This window comes from Natator depressus, chromosome 11 (genome assembly GCF_965152275.1).
Source record: "Natator depressus isolate rNatDep1 chromosome 11, rNatDep2.hap1, whole genome shotgun sequence".
Taxonomy (NCBI): domain Eukaryota; kingdom Metazoa; phylum Chordata; order Testudines; family Cheloniidae; genus Natator; species Natator depressus.
The window spans coordinates 37977910-37992294 of record NC_134244.1 but is presented as its reverse complement, the minus strand read 5'-3'; positions in this window follow the sequence as shown (position 1 = coordinate 37992294).

The window sequence follows — 14385 nt, the reverse complement described above, 5'->3', positions numbered from 1 at the left end:
CTTTATCGGTTACACTATACCAAAAGAAAAGTCCCTGTAATCTTTAGTTCCTAACGGCAAAATTAGAACCATGAAAGGAGAGCTATTAAAAATGAGAGACAATGACTGACATTGCTTTTATATTGTACCAGAGTGGGGTGTCTGGCCATTCCTGAAACATGTGACTTTCCACATCTATAAGGAGACACATGGGTCTGTTAGCGCTGGAAAGCTTTTCTGTTTGCAATTTTTAATTGGAGTAAAAGAGGTGAAGTATATGCTGATCAGCAGCAAATCATGGGGAAAGTTTTGTGTCAACACAATGACTGTCTTATGCAACCCTTTGTATGAACAGTTGGAAAATGTTTGCTTGAATTTTAACACAGTTCATTTCTCTGAAGGATGGACACTAGTAATTTGTATGCTTGATTAAGTGTTGCCCTTATAAAGCCTAGAAAGAATTCATGACTAATTGGGCTAAGCAGAAGAGTCATTAAATTTGTGCATTTTAATTTGAAATAGAATGTGGCTATATTGCTGTATTTATTACTTAGCACGGCACAGGTTTTAAATTGTGATTAAATCCAAACAGCAGGCGTAAATTAAAAAAATACTTTTAGTGACAGGTTGTTTTCTAAAGTGATAGTTTTCCCAAAGAGTTGAAAAAATAATCATTTATATCTTTACACAAGATACCATATTAACTGAGGACACATTGAGGATGGATTTTTTTAGTATGAATTAACACAGAATAATGATGGTATTGACTGGAGTGATTCAGAAGATAAAGCAGGGGCTATGCAGTCTATTCTGCCAAAGCAACTCAAGCATAACCTTCTGCATCCTTGAATTCTTTTGTATAGTCTAACATGAATGCAATAAAGGGATAGTAGATCTTAAACAAGTAATATTTTGCAGAAGCTGCCTGTTAATGTTTAAATATCTACTTTCTCTGAGGAAACAAAAAGTGGACCTGAACCAAAACTCTAAATCTGACCTACGTACCTAATGAATAGGCAGAACTAAAGGCCCAATCCAATGCCCACTGAAATCAATAATAGAAAGACTCTCATTAACTTCAGTAAGCATTGGTTTGGACCCTACGGGTATGTCTACACTGCAATAAAAGACCCACAGCATGGCTGCAACTGGCTTGGGGGCTATTAAATTGCAGCTTAGACATTTGGGCTCAGGCTAGAGCAATGATTCTCAAACTGTGGGTCGGGACTCCAAAGTGGGTCATGACCCAATTTTAATGGGGTCGCCAGAGCTGGCTTAGACTTGCTGGGGCCTGGGGTTGAAGCCCGAGCCCTGCCGCCTGGGGCCCAAAGCTGAAACCCAAGGGCTTCAGCCCTGGGCAGTAGGGCTCAGGTTACACGCCCCTGTCCCTCCTGCCTGGGGCTGAAGCCCTTGGGCTTTGGCTTTGGCCCACCGACCCGAGGCAGCAGGGCTTGCGCAGGCTCAGGCTTAGGTCCCCCCCCAGGGTTGTGTTGTAATTTTTGTTGTCAGAAGGGGGTCGCGGTGCAATGAAGTTTGAGAACCACTGGCTAGACTTTAGGTTCTGAGACTCAGTGCCATGGGGTTTTTTTAAATCACAGTGTAGACATATCCTAAAACGGCAGATCCCAATATTCCCAAACCTGGGGAATAGGGTGGGGTTGAAATCTGTGCCTAAATCAAAGTTCAAGGTGCTTGGATTCAGTCCTTTCTAGAAAGAAGTTCAAGCTGTGAATTCAAATCCAAGTTTATGGTTTGGATAGAGGACTTTGGTTCAGTCCCATCTCTAATTTTAAAAAATAAATGTAATATCTTTCTTCACCAGATGACACATTTAGGGTATTTAAGACATTTCTTTAAAATATTTCCTAAACTGATTACTAGCTTTTGAGGTTTTGGGTTATTTTTCAAGTGAATTCGTATTGTTGAAATTGATATCCCTAAAGAACTAAAAAAAGGTCCAGCAGGGGCACAGTAGAGTAGCCTTTACCACACTGCCTTGCCACTGTGCCTCAGCCATGCTCTGAGAGACCACTTCTAGAATGAGAGGGCACATCACATTTCATAGCCACTGAGTTCTTGATCTTTCTGTGTAGATTGCCCGCAGAATCCAATTGATGCCAACAGACGTGACTAAGGAAGGGCTTTTGGGGATCTGGTCCCGTCTACTAGACAGAAACCACCAACTGATTTACTTGCAGTCATTTACCAATCTTGGCTGGATTCAGAAGTGAAACTTGACCCATCCAGCCTCCCCTTACCAGCTCTTTTTATGCGCTACCGGTCCCGTATAAGGTTGCCAAGCACTTCCCATTATAAGACCCTGTTTTCGATGGTTTATACATTTGTCAAACCTGAAAATTTTCCATGCTGGGTGTCTGCCTCAGGCTGAATATTTTTTTTGGAAAATTTCAGCTAAAATGGTTCCACCATTTCTGAGAACAAGGCTAGGGAGAAATACATTGTTTTACCCATACTAAAAAATGCTGGTGACTTTCTGTTTGAAAAGCTCTAGCTACCCCATGCTTTGGAGCAGGGACTTGAACTTCAGCAGGAGGCGGCCTTAGTGTCACGAATATTCCTTTTGCCATCTCTGTGAAAATCCAACCAAATTTGGCCAAGTTATAAGGCTTTTGAAAAATTGTACTTCACACATGCTCAGTAGAGACTTCTTAGATTCTGTACACACTGAGCATGCTACAGCTCAGGGAGTAGCAGCACTTTCCCTGTAATTGCAACTCTGGCCTCCTGAAAATCATGCCAGGTCTGAGCACCGAATAGAGAGCAGGGGACCTTTGTCTCTCCTGCTCTTTTCTACTGTACTCTCAATAACTAGGGTGACCAGATGTCCCGTATTTATAGGGACAGTCCCGTTTTTTGGGACTTTTTCTTATATAGGCGCCTATTACCCCCCACCCCTGTCGCATTTTTTCATAGTTGCTATATGGTCACCCTATTTATAAGTCCCCCTCCCCCCCTCCATTTGGTTCAGACAACAAAAGAGGAGGAAGCTGCTGCATTCGAATGCAGAAGGAAGAAGAAGCGGACCTACAGGGGAGGTGGGGGAAGTAGATTGGGACAAGGAGCCTGGAGTTAGGGGGAGGGCTGGAGGCTGATTGGGTGATGAGGGAAAGTGGGACTGGGAGTTTAGATGGTAGGGGGACTGGGACTGGTTGAGCAAGGAGACTGGAAAATTAGGGAGGCACAGATTGGATGATGAGCCTAATAAGGGAGACTGGGACTAGGATCCAGTGGGGACAAAGAATGTGGGATAGGAGGGCATGACCAGAGGCAGGATGTGGGACAGAACACATCAGAGGAGGAGCCAGGAGGGGGAAACTGGGAATAGTTGGGCAAGGAGACTGGTACTGGGATGGGGAGTCTGGAGGGGTGAGACTAGGAGACTAGAAGACTGTGACTGGGATGCAAAGCCAGAGATGTGGAGAGTGGGACTGGCTAGATGAGGAAAATAGGACAGGACAAAGAGCCAAGGATGGGGAAAAGAAAGGACTGGGACAGGGACAGGCTAGAGGGAATAGGGCAGAAGAAGTCATCCTTGGGGGAGAAGTAGGGGGGGCAGGGGAAGGGGCAGAAAATTCTGTGCCCACTAGAGCACACTCCCCTCCAGAGCCTAGAATGAAACCCAAAATTACTGAGTCTCACCATTCTTCTTCTGCCAGCAAAATATCTGTAAAACCTAAAAGCAAAGTGTCCCATCCTCCTCTAGTGCTGGTCCACACAGAGGAAAACAACCTACTACTGCTATCAGTTACTCCGTTAGCTTAAGCAGCAGAGGTCTGTGTGCTGGATCTAAAGGTTCCAATCCTGCGTGAAGATCCATCTGGGTGTCAGTATGATGCCACATGATGGAATTTCTGTTTTTTTAGTTTGCTTTTTAAAAATCACACACAACAGAACTATTTTAAAAGAACATTATTAAGGTTCAAAGTCAAGCACTCAGAAGTTAGAAAATACCAAAATTAAGGTTGCCTGTGCAACTTTAATTCACCCTCCTTTCACGTATACATTAGAATTAGAGCTGGTTCCAAATTTTTCCAATGAAATGTTTTTCCATTGGAAAATGCCATTTCATCAAAATCAAAACTTTCCACAGGAACATGCTGATTTTGACATTTTAAAAATAAAATTGAAAAAACTGAAAAATAGCAAATTGACCTTAATGGAACAAAATATTTTGATTTTTTGTTTTGAAATTTTACTTAAAATGAATTAGGCTTGGCTAGTGATGGTTGTTGTCTGTAGGACCCCTGCTTCATTTGTTGCAGAAGTTGGAAGTTGTGTAGGGAATGAGGCAAGGTATTGCATGAAGAGAAAGGACAGTCTGATGGTTAAGGCAGTACAATGCTGCCCTGAGGTTGGGATTCCGTCTCTTCCATGGACAGGGTGACCAGATAGCAAGTGTGAAAAATCGGGACAGTAATATGGGGGGTAATAGGCGCCTATATAAGACAAAGCTCCAAATATCAGGACTACCCCTATACAATTGGGACATCTGGTCACCCTAGCTGCATAGTTCCTGTGTGATGCTAGTCAAGTCACTAAAAACAAACTTTTCATAGGAGGTCACTAATTTGTGTTCTTCATTTTATGGGTACCTGACTTGAAACCCTTGGCCTGCTTTGCAGTAGTGCTGAGCTCAATGGGAGCTGGACTTTGAATATATAAAGTGCTGTACAATACTAAGGACTCAGAAAAATCAGGTCCTAGGCATCTCATATGGGGTCCAAAAATGAATGGATACTTTTGACCTTAATCTGTCTGTGTCTCAGTTCCCCATCTGTAAAATGGGGATAATACCCACTTGAGCTCAGAGAAACACTGTGAAGAGAAATTATTTGTTTGTGAAGCACTCAGCTATTATAGTGATGAGTGCCATAGAAAAGGAGAAAATTAATTAATTAATAATTCTGTGTTCTGAGCTGGTTAGAAGACTGTGCAGTAAAAAGGCCTAAACCACACACTGAGCAATGAGGAGAAAACAAAATATTTCATAGATGCTCATTAAGCGAGCATTGTCTATCCTATGCACTGTATGAGTCAGGCACTCTTTGGAAACAATAGTATGTGATCATGTAATTAAAGCCTGCATCATAATGAAAAAGCACAAAGGGGCTGAATTAAGGTTGCACAAGCAACCTTAATTCTGGCATTTGCTAAATTTTTAGTGCTTGATTGTGCAGTCTTCATAATGTTCTTTTAACAAAGATTTTGTGTGTGTAATATTTATATATATTTGTAGAGAGATAATGGTACACAACTTTAGTATATTTTAGTGACTATAAAAATGGGACAGAGGCACAACCAGGACTTAGCAAGCTTACTCCACGCAGCTCTGCCAATGAATCTCATACTAGAGTCACAAACACAAGCGTTACAGCTGCACTGAGATTTCCTGTAGGAAAAATGTATTATACCAACTTGTGCTGTGACTTTGTAGTCAGAACCAATATTCTCTCTCCAGCTGTTAACGGAGACCATAACACTTTAGACTTGTGAATTAAAATCTGATCAGGTCACCGGATGATAACAACTCATTACTTTATCACCAGAATACAATACAGACTCAATTATTAGAAACTCCCTTTTATCTGAAACAGGCTTATGCTCCCTGACATCTATGAATCACATTGAAAAATCCCTAAATTGCTTGAAATCCCTATTACCCACCTATATTCAGTGTCTCCACATGATAATCAGATGATCAATGTTACAGAAACTACAGAATTAAACTTTGGAAACAAAAGCAGCTACACACAAGGCACTGTGCCCTTCCCTATTGGTGCCCTACTGCACTGGACTTTTCAAGTCAGGCTGAAAAAGCAGTGGAGGCTTTGGTCAAACCTACTTACCTTCAAGTTTTTGCTGAAGAGAGCTTTAATAGTCAAACATATTCTTATGATGAGCAGTCAACGAAATCACGTGGAAAATAATAAGTAGATCTAACAAATAAGAAGGTATGATTTAAATGGACATAAAGGACCTCCTTTACCCACTGCCATCTCTCATTTACTTTAGCTATTAAGAGTCTATTTTTAGACGCTTTTTAGCAGATTCAGATCTGAGCCTGTTTATTGCTCCTAGCTTCATTGAGCCATGTAGAAAGCAATAAAGTACCGAATCATGATTCTGACTTCTCTGTGCTCTGTTTCTGAGTAGAATTAGTGTTACATGATTTACAATGCCCATTTGCTCCTACAATTTCTCCTTCTATATTAGTGCTGCTGAATGGTCCATTTCAATTTGTACCACATGAGATCAAACACATTTTCTCTAACAAAATCCTCTTAAAAAATAAAACTTCAGGATAATTCAGCAATAAATATTTTCCAGCTTCTTGGATGTACAAGACATGGAAATTGCAGATTCAGCAAATAAGCTGTCCCGAAGTAGCCTTTGTTATTTGGGGTTTTTTGTTTCATGCTGAGCCCAACAGCTTCTAGCTCTGAAGAGCCTGAGAGGTGGACCGGTCATATAAATGAGATACTAATCCTGATTCACGTCCTCCATGTTGGTTGAAAATCTCTCTCTCCCAAGTAATTATATAGCATAATTAGGGTAATCATTATTCTCTCCAAAGGTTAGAGTAACTCTCCCTCATAAGGTAGACATGGTGCCAACAGTAAACACCAATTCTCCAAAAGACATTTGGGTTTAGTATGAAGAAAAAATATAATAACCCCATTCTCCTGCTTTTTTATGTACTGCTGTTTAGAAACATTAGTTAGCTTTAAATCTCACATGACAGTCAGTGGTGCTTTAGCAGCCATCTTGATTCTAGTACTTAGATAAAAGAGCTCAAGTAAGTTATTAGTCAGTAACTGTTGCCCCGTTAACAAAACTATTTCACAGCAAGTAGGTTTACAGCATCCTGGCACCTGTCAAGGTACAAGATGATCTCAGGAGATGCTTTCCTGCAGCTACAAACAAGCAATAAAGCCTGTCTTATTCCAGCCATACCACAATTTGTTTCTCTGACGGCAGATCTGCCATTCTTGAAACTATTAGAAGAATGACTGCTGACATATAGCGCACAGTGGGACCATTTTATTAACCTTCTGTACACTTGTAGCGTATATATGGTAAAGAATGGGTCAAAGCAGGCCATTCTTTTCCACTGCCTGGGGACCATGCAACTCCATTTGCCCAGGCTGAACTCCATTCACAGATGCAACTCTTCAGGGCTCTCTTTAGTATTTTCAAGAGTGAGATCATACAAAGGTGAAATTTATTTCCCAGAAACATCCATGTGAAGTGCTCTGTCCTTCAATAGGAGCCTCACAAAGGCTTGCAGAGCGGTACACTTTTGTACCAGAAAAGACAAACTCCCTTCAGGTCCTTTTCACCTATGCAGCCACGACCCTTTGTGACAGGGCAGAGTGGCCCCGCACTGGTACCGCAGGGGTTAACCCTTCCTTCCTGGCAGAGGAAGCCCCGCCCCGGAAGCCCTGCTGGGCTCGCTCCAGCTGGAGACTAGGTATAAAAGTCTGCAAAGCTGCTCAGGCTGGGCTCACCATCAGAGGAGAAGGAGGCACACTACCAGCTCAACCAATGCTCTAGGAGCTGGCCAAGCTGGGATGCACTCAGCGTCCCAGACAGAGGCCTTGACAGGAGGACCAGGGCCCCTCCTGGAGTGGAGAACATGATGTTGAGGGTAGGAAGTGACCCAGGGGAACTTTAGAGACAAGCAGTGTTAAAGCTGCACTGATGCTTAGCATGTTGTGGGTGGATCCCTGCTGAGTTAAGTGTGAGGGGTAACCCTTTCAATAGGTGAGCCCTGGGTTGGGATCTAGTGGAGAGGGTGGGCCTGAATCCTCCTACCACTCTGGCCATTGGGATACACTTCCCTGCCTGAGAGGGGGAAGGCTGTGGGCTCTGGCCATTGGGCCACCCTGCCCTGATATGCAGGGTGTGATGCATGGACTCTGGCCATTAGGACCTGCTACCCTGACCAAGGGGTGAGCATGGGGAAACTGGCCATTGGGCCACACAGGGATGCCCTTAAAGGGATGGGTGTGGGAACTTAAGAGTGGTGAGGCCCTGACACTCCATCCACCCCTGCCACGAAGGGGTGGTGTTGGACCTGTCACACGCTTGCATATATTAACTACTTTTGCTTAAACCAAACTTATCCTGGTTGCTTTCAGTAAAGTATTCTCTCCATTTGGCTAGTATTCCAGGACTGCTGGCATATCTTGACTTTGTGGAATGTGGGCTTTCTACAGTTGCTTAGGATAAAGACAGGTTTCTTTCTAGTTAGGAAATGTTAGTTCATGTAAATATTCTATATACAAAAGGGTCTCACAATAACAAATTAAACTACAGCAGCTTTCTTAGCTCTAGCAACCAGCTGAGGAGAGTCTTGGAGGCATTATGATTCCTTAATATGTGCTTTGAAAAACTGTCACTTTCCAGAGGAAATTTTCCCCATTTGTTGGAGAGTCCAAGACTTTCCTCTTCTTTTTGCCTGTTGGGGAACATTTTAAGTTTCCTAATTTGAAATACATCTGGTCTTTGAAGTCATTTAATAGTATACATAAAGTACAACATACTGTACAATCTTTTCAGTAAATGCAATTGCTAGGGGAAATAACCAAGAATATATTGAACTGTGTCTTAATTTAGTGTTCTAAACTGAAACCCCACTGAGATTGACAGGTGTGAACTCACCCTTCAATTAATATAACTGAAAGCATAAGTCCCTAGCTAAGACAAAAGGTGTGTGAATCTGCCAATGAGCTTGGGGTTGAGTATTGGATTTTTTTTTTGGTGGGGGGGGGGGAAAGAGGATAAAGAGAGGATCACACAAACTGAGACAGACAAGAACAGGGAGAGGCAAGAAAAGCAAGTAGGAACTTGTAAGCGAAGTATGACCCTGGAAAAAATTCGAGAGGGATCTGTGTTGGCTAAAGAGACTTGGGGGCTGTAAACTAAGCCACTATTCCTTTTGTTCTTTGTTTCTTCTATATTCAGAGACAAAGGACTTTGTATATTCCTTGTAAACAAACAAGACTGCATCAAAGAAAATACCAGGCTCCACCAATTTCTACTTCCATCTGGAACGATCCCAGGGCCCTGAATTTTGACTAGCTGCTTGAGTTGAAAAGAGGAAACAATACATGTGTGGAAACAGTATGTTTGGGGGTCAGTAGGTTAAAACTTTAGAAACAGGGGTGTGATTTTTTTTGAACATAATCAAATGTTTTCATACTCAGCAGAAAGTAAACTAAGTTCAAAAACTTTTTTATTTCATTAACTTTTGATTTATAAAGACAGACAAAAATGGAGCCTACCCTAAGTTTTATGCACCCTTGACAGTAACTTAAAAACACAATCAAAGTTCAACTGTAGCTAAGAAAATGTTCGTGATTTCTTTACACATACCTATCAAAGCAAACATTAGGTAATAACTGAGCTCTGTTGCTAAGCAAATGTTTGCAAAGAGAGCACCCATCAAAGCAATGATTTCTGTAAGATTACTAACAGAAATCTATGTACAGACTTTCTGGTACACCTTGTTTTAGTAAATGCAGCCCAAACATTAATTTTACATGTCATAATTGTCACTAGCATTAGTCCAGCTACAAAGATTAGCTAGTGTGACAAAGTCAGACTGGACAGCTGCAAGAGTACTGGAAGGCAGGTATATCAGCAATAGAATGGTAAACAACCTCTTCAGCTCATAGGGAAAAGGACATCTCAGACCAGCAAGGGATACTGAGCCCAATTAAGGGATGCCTGTGACCTCTTAAAATCCCTCTTTTTGGCTGGACAGAGGCAAGAGACAAGCTGCAACAAGGCATGTGACGACAAAGAGAAGTCTTCTGGGCGAAAGGCCACTTGCCTCCTTATAGGGGAAGCAATTGAGCTAACTGCCTGTCGGGGAAGGACTGGCACCCAGAGGTAAGCGTAAAAAGGCAACACTCCAGAGTGTTTCCTTTTTGTTTGTCTGGTTTGGGTGATGAGTGCTCCTTGGGCCATCCATGAGGCCCACCTTGTAAAATAGAGAAAAATAAAACCCAAGTGAGGAATAGAAACTCTCTGGAGTAGGACTGATTTACTCCAGTCCCCTTCGTTCCTTCCTTCCCACCCATCGACTGCCAAAGAGGAAATGCTGACCCTGTGAGGGGAAACAGGTGCCTTGCCACAGTAGTAATTTACTAAATGTACAGTTTTTACTTACGAATTAGAGCTGACAGCTGCCTTCTTAGGCTGTAAATAATACTTTCAAAATGGAACATAAGAAAAGATAAGCCCCTTTTTTTGGGAGAGGAGGGGAGAATCCTCCAGGAAGCCCTCCTTATTTTCCTTTCTTTCTTTCTTTTTTACTCTCCCAAACATGCCTTATTGGATCCGCCCAACCTTCTAGCTAAAGTTTCCTCTGGTATATAGCTCTTGGGGGTTTGTCAGAGAAGGTTGAGCAAGAGAAATATGAACTTAGCAAAAAATCTAGCTAACTTTATCTATACACTTGTAGACATACTGATTTTAAATATATATGCAACTTATTTTTTGAATCAGAGAATCCACAGGGTAAGCACTTTAGCATCCTCTGGAGGAATAGTACTATTACAGTATTCATTACTTCCTTATCAGAAGCTATACCAGTGGTTCTCAAACTTTTGTACTACTGATCCCCTTCACATAGCAAGCCTCTGTGTGCAACCCCCCCTTTTAAATTACAAACACTTCTTTACATATTTAACACCATTATAAATGCTGGAGGCAAAGTGGGGTTTGGGGCAGAGGCTGACAGCTCGTGACCCCCCCATGTAATCTCATGACCCCCTGAGGGGTCCCAACCCCCAGTTTGAGAACCCCTGAGTGATACCTAAAAATCATAAACATTCAACAGACAGTACTAGCCAGAAAACCGAAGGGCTTATTAACCTGAGCGGCCCTGATCCTGCAAACACTTATGCAGGCGCTTAACTTTATTGCTGTTGAGTATTTCTATTGAAATCCATGGAACTACTCACAGTAATAGTTAAGCACCCCCATAAGCGTTTGAGGGATGGGGGCTAAATGGTTATATTTTTCTTGTAAAGAAGTTTTAGCAGCTGCAAATTGATGATCTAACATACTCATTTAAGACATATTGAGTGTGTAAGCCTATGCTGAAGTTTCTATAAGCAACCAAAATAGTATTTGTCAAGAAATGGATGGATTCAGAGAATGCCTTATAGGTGCTTGTTAGGCTAACTCTTCTAGGGGCTGAAGTAGCGGTTGCTCAGTGCCTGCCTGTATAGGGGTTTTGGGCCACTGGATCCCAGTCTCAGTCTGGTGGCCTCTCCCATGCCCACTCCTGCACATACCAATGCATTCAGTACCAGTGTGTGGACCTTAGCATGATGCAGAAGGTACATGGAGGCCCTCAGCTGTGTGGGTGCTTCACTAGTACCCCACCTTCTGCAGCCTGACTATGGGGGACAAAGTGTTAGAGGGCATTCTCCCAAGACAAACTCCTTGCTCTAATCACCGTTAAGAATTTAGTATTAAATGAACAATTTTTTATTTGTAGTTCCTGTTACTCTGATTTTCAGGAAAACTGGAGAATGAGGGAATACATCCACTGGGTAGATAGAATGTTTAGATTTTTACTGAGCTGTCTGAATTGTCCATCAAGTAGAACCTGCACATTTTGACTATTACTGTAATTCATTCTCTTCTAATCAACAGACACTGTAAGATCAATGAGGTGACTGGTCTGCTTGGTCTATTGTTTATCGTAAGTCCCAAGAGGGGAAAAAAATGAAGAGAATCTGATTTAAAATGTCCATCATTAACATGGATGCAGATCAGCACTATGGAAATGGTTCCTGAGATCACAGTAATGCTCAGAATAACAAGTTTGTGGGTCTGGATAATACCTCCAGTAGTTCTAGAGGTATCCTACACACATGCACACACCACTTTCATATTCTTTATTATTTCAGAATGAATATATCAACAAAAGTTACTGAAACATGAGGAAAAAATGGTTTGCATCTTAACCACAATAGTTATTCTCTATCTGGACCTTATTTAAAATTATACATATGGAAAATCCTCATGTACAAATGGCATTATGGAAACTCTTGAACAACAAATGTGTTCAGTTTACAAGTAAAACAATTGTTTTTCTTACTGCCTGCACTAGCAGGCCTAAGTTCTGAGAGTCACTGAAATAATACAATAAGTAAACAGTTTCTTGTCTTATAGATTCCAAAGACAAAAGGTGATCATCTAGTCTGACCTGCTATACAACACAAGAACTTTCCCAAAATTCCTAGAGCATAATTACTGTTAAAATTGTATACCTTAGGTCCAGTCTGAATTTCTCTAGTTTCATCATCCAGCTATGGTATTGCTATACCTTTCTCTGCTAGATTGAAAAGCCAATTATTAAACATGTTCCCCATGTAGCTACTTATAGACTGTAATGAAGTCACTCTTTAACCTTCTCTTTTTTATGCTAAATAGATAGACTGGAGCTCAATTGCTATAAGGTGTGGTTTCTAATCCTTGAATCATTCTCATAGCTCTTCTCTGAACCCTCTCCAATTTATCAACATCCTTTTTGAATTGTGGACACTAGAACTGGATATAGTATTGCAGCAGCGGTTGCACCAGTACCAAATACGGAGGCAAAATAACCTCTTACCTCCTTCTCAAGGTTCCCCTGTTCATACCTCCCAGGATTGCATTATACACACAGTTTTACCTGCACACAAACCTTAAAGCAATTTGAAAAAAAACTAATTTTCAAGGAGAAAGTTATTTCTGGTTGTAATAACAAAAATCATTGGGCAGGTACGTAGACATCACACTTATGGACTCTGTATTCAAACCTATATAGCCATTAAACAGACGCCATGTTTCTTCAGTTGAGAAGAAATTGAGGCCATGCAATTAGTTTAACCATTTAAAATTTTATTTCAGAGGTAAAAACTTCTCAGACATTTACAGGTCACTTAGTCAGTTCTGCCACTTTGAGTGAAATTAAATGAAAAAAAGATACAGAAATGGTTGCTTAATGTAAAGTAAAATATGACTTTTGTAGTATGTATCCAAAATATTTTAAAATAAAATTAATTTAAGATTTTCAAAGTAGGTGTTTGTACAGAGCTTAGTACAATGGGGTCTTGGCCACACCTGGGGCTCCTAGGGATTGTGAAAATACAAATAATTGTAAGATAAGAATCAAACATGTTAACCTCCTGCCCAAAGTACAGTAGAACACAAGGCACAATGTTAGAAAGAAAGAGAACCATCTCTGTACCTGTTCCAGGACAATCATGTTCATTCTATATTAGCTGCTGTGATTAAATAAATAATCATTTGCTGTTATTGTGTGGTACAGGTAGACTGTTTAATGTCTAAAAGAGTCAACTGAGTAAGTAGTAAGCATCCTGTTTTAAGTCCTGTTTTAAAGGACTTTTTTCTTTTCTGAGTCTTGCATGTAGATCCAGCTCTTCCTCTGGGACAATGAGGGACCAGCAGACTATATGTTTGTTATTGGTAGGTCAACAACACATTCAAGTAGCCTCTTTGCTGCATATAGATCCTGAAAAACTGGAGGTGTTATGTTGGCAAATTGCTGGACAATGCAGGGAAAAGAAAAATAAACAGTACTACAACTAAATTTTAGAAAGAGAAACTAAACAAGCCCGGGAAGAACTATGCTATGGCAGAGGACTATTTTTGTAATTTTTGGGGGGGGGGGGACCTCTGCTTATCCTGTTGCATACAAAATGGAGGAAAAGAGGAAAAAATGCAATTTTCTCCTAAACTCAGTGCCAGTTACATGAAAGGAAAAACATTCATTCAAGGGCACTGAAGGAGAACCAATTATGGAGTGCTCCCTCTATGATTAAAGAGGCAGGACTGCATGAGCCAGCGCCCCAGACTACTAAATATCTTTGGCTTTATCTATTCTTTTGGGACAGCCAGGTCACTCTAACCAGGCTGCAGTGGCTACACAAGGTTCACTGGGATAGCTCAGCGGTTTGAACATTGGCCTGCTAAACCCAGGGTTACAAGTTCAATCCTTGAGGGAGCCATTTAGGGCTCTGGGGCAAAAATTGGGGATTGGTCCTGCTTTGAGCAGGGGGTTGGACTAGATGACCTCCTGAGGGCCCCTCCAACCCTGGTATTCTAGGATTCTGTCCTAAACTCCCAGGCAGCGTCCTCGCTCCCGCTGGATTTGTGCTGATGAACTGGCCCAGAAGCCTCCCTCACCCCTTAGCAGCCTTTGGAGGGGGCGTTTGCTAACAGGGCGGGTTGGCAGGAGCCATCTGAAAGCAAATCTACTGGCCTCACGCAACCTCAGCAAGGCACCCAGCGCCATTCAGCGCCTGCCGCGGGCAGCCAGCGCCGCTTGCCTCGGGCCACTTCCCGGCTAGCAGCACA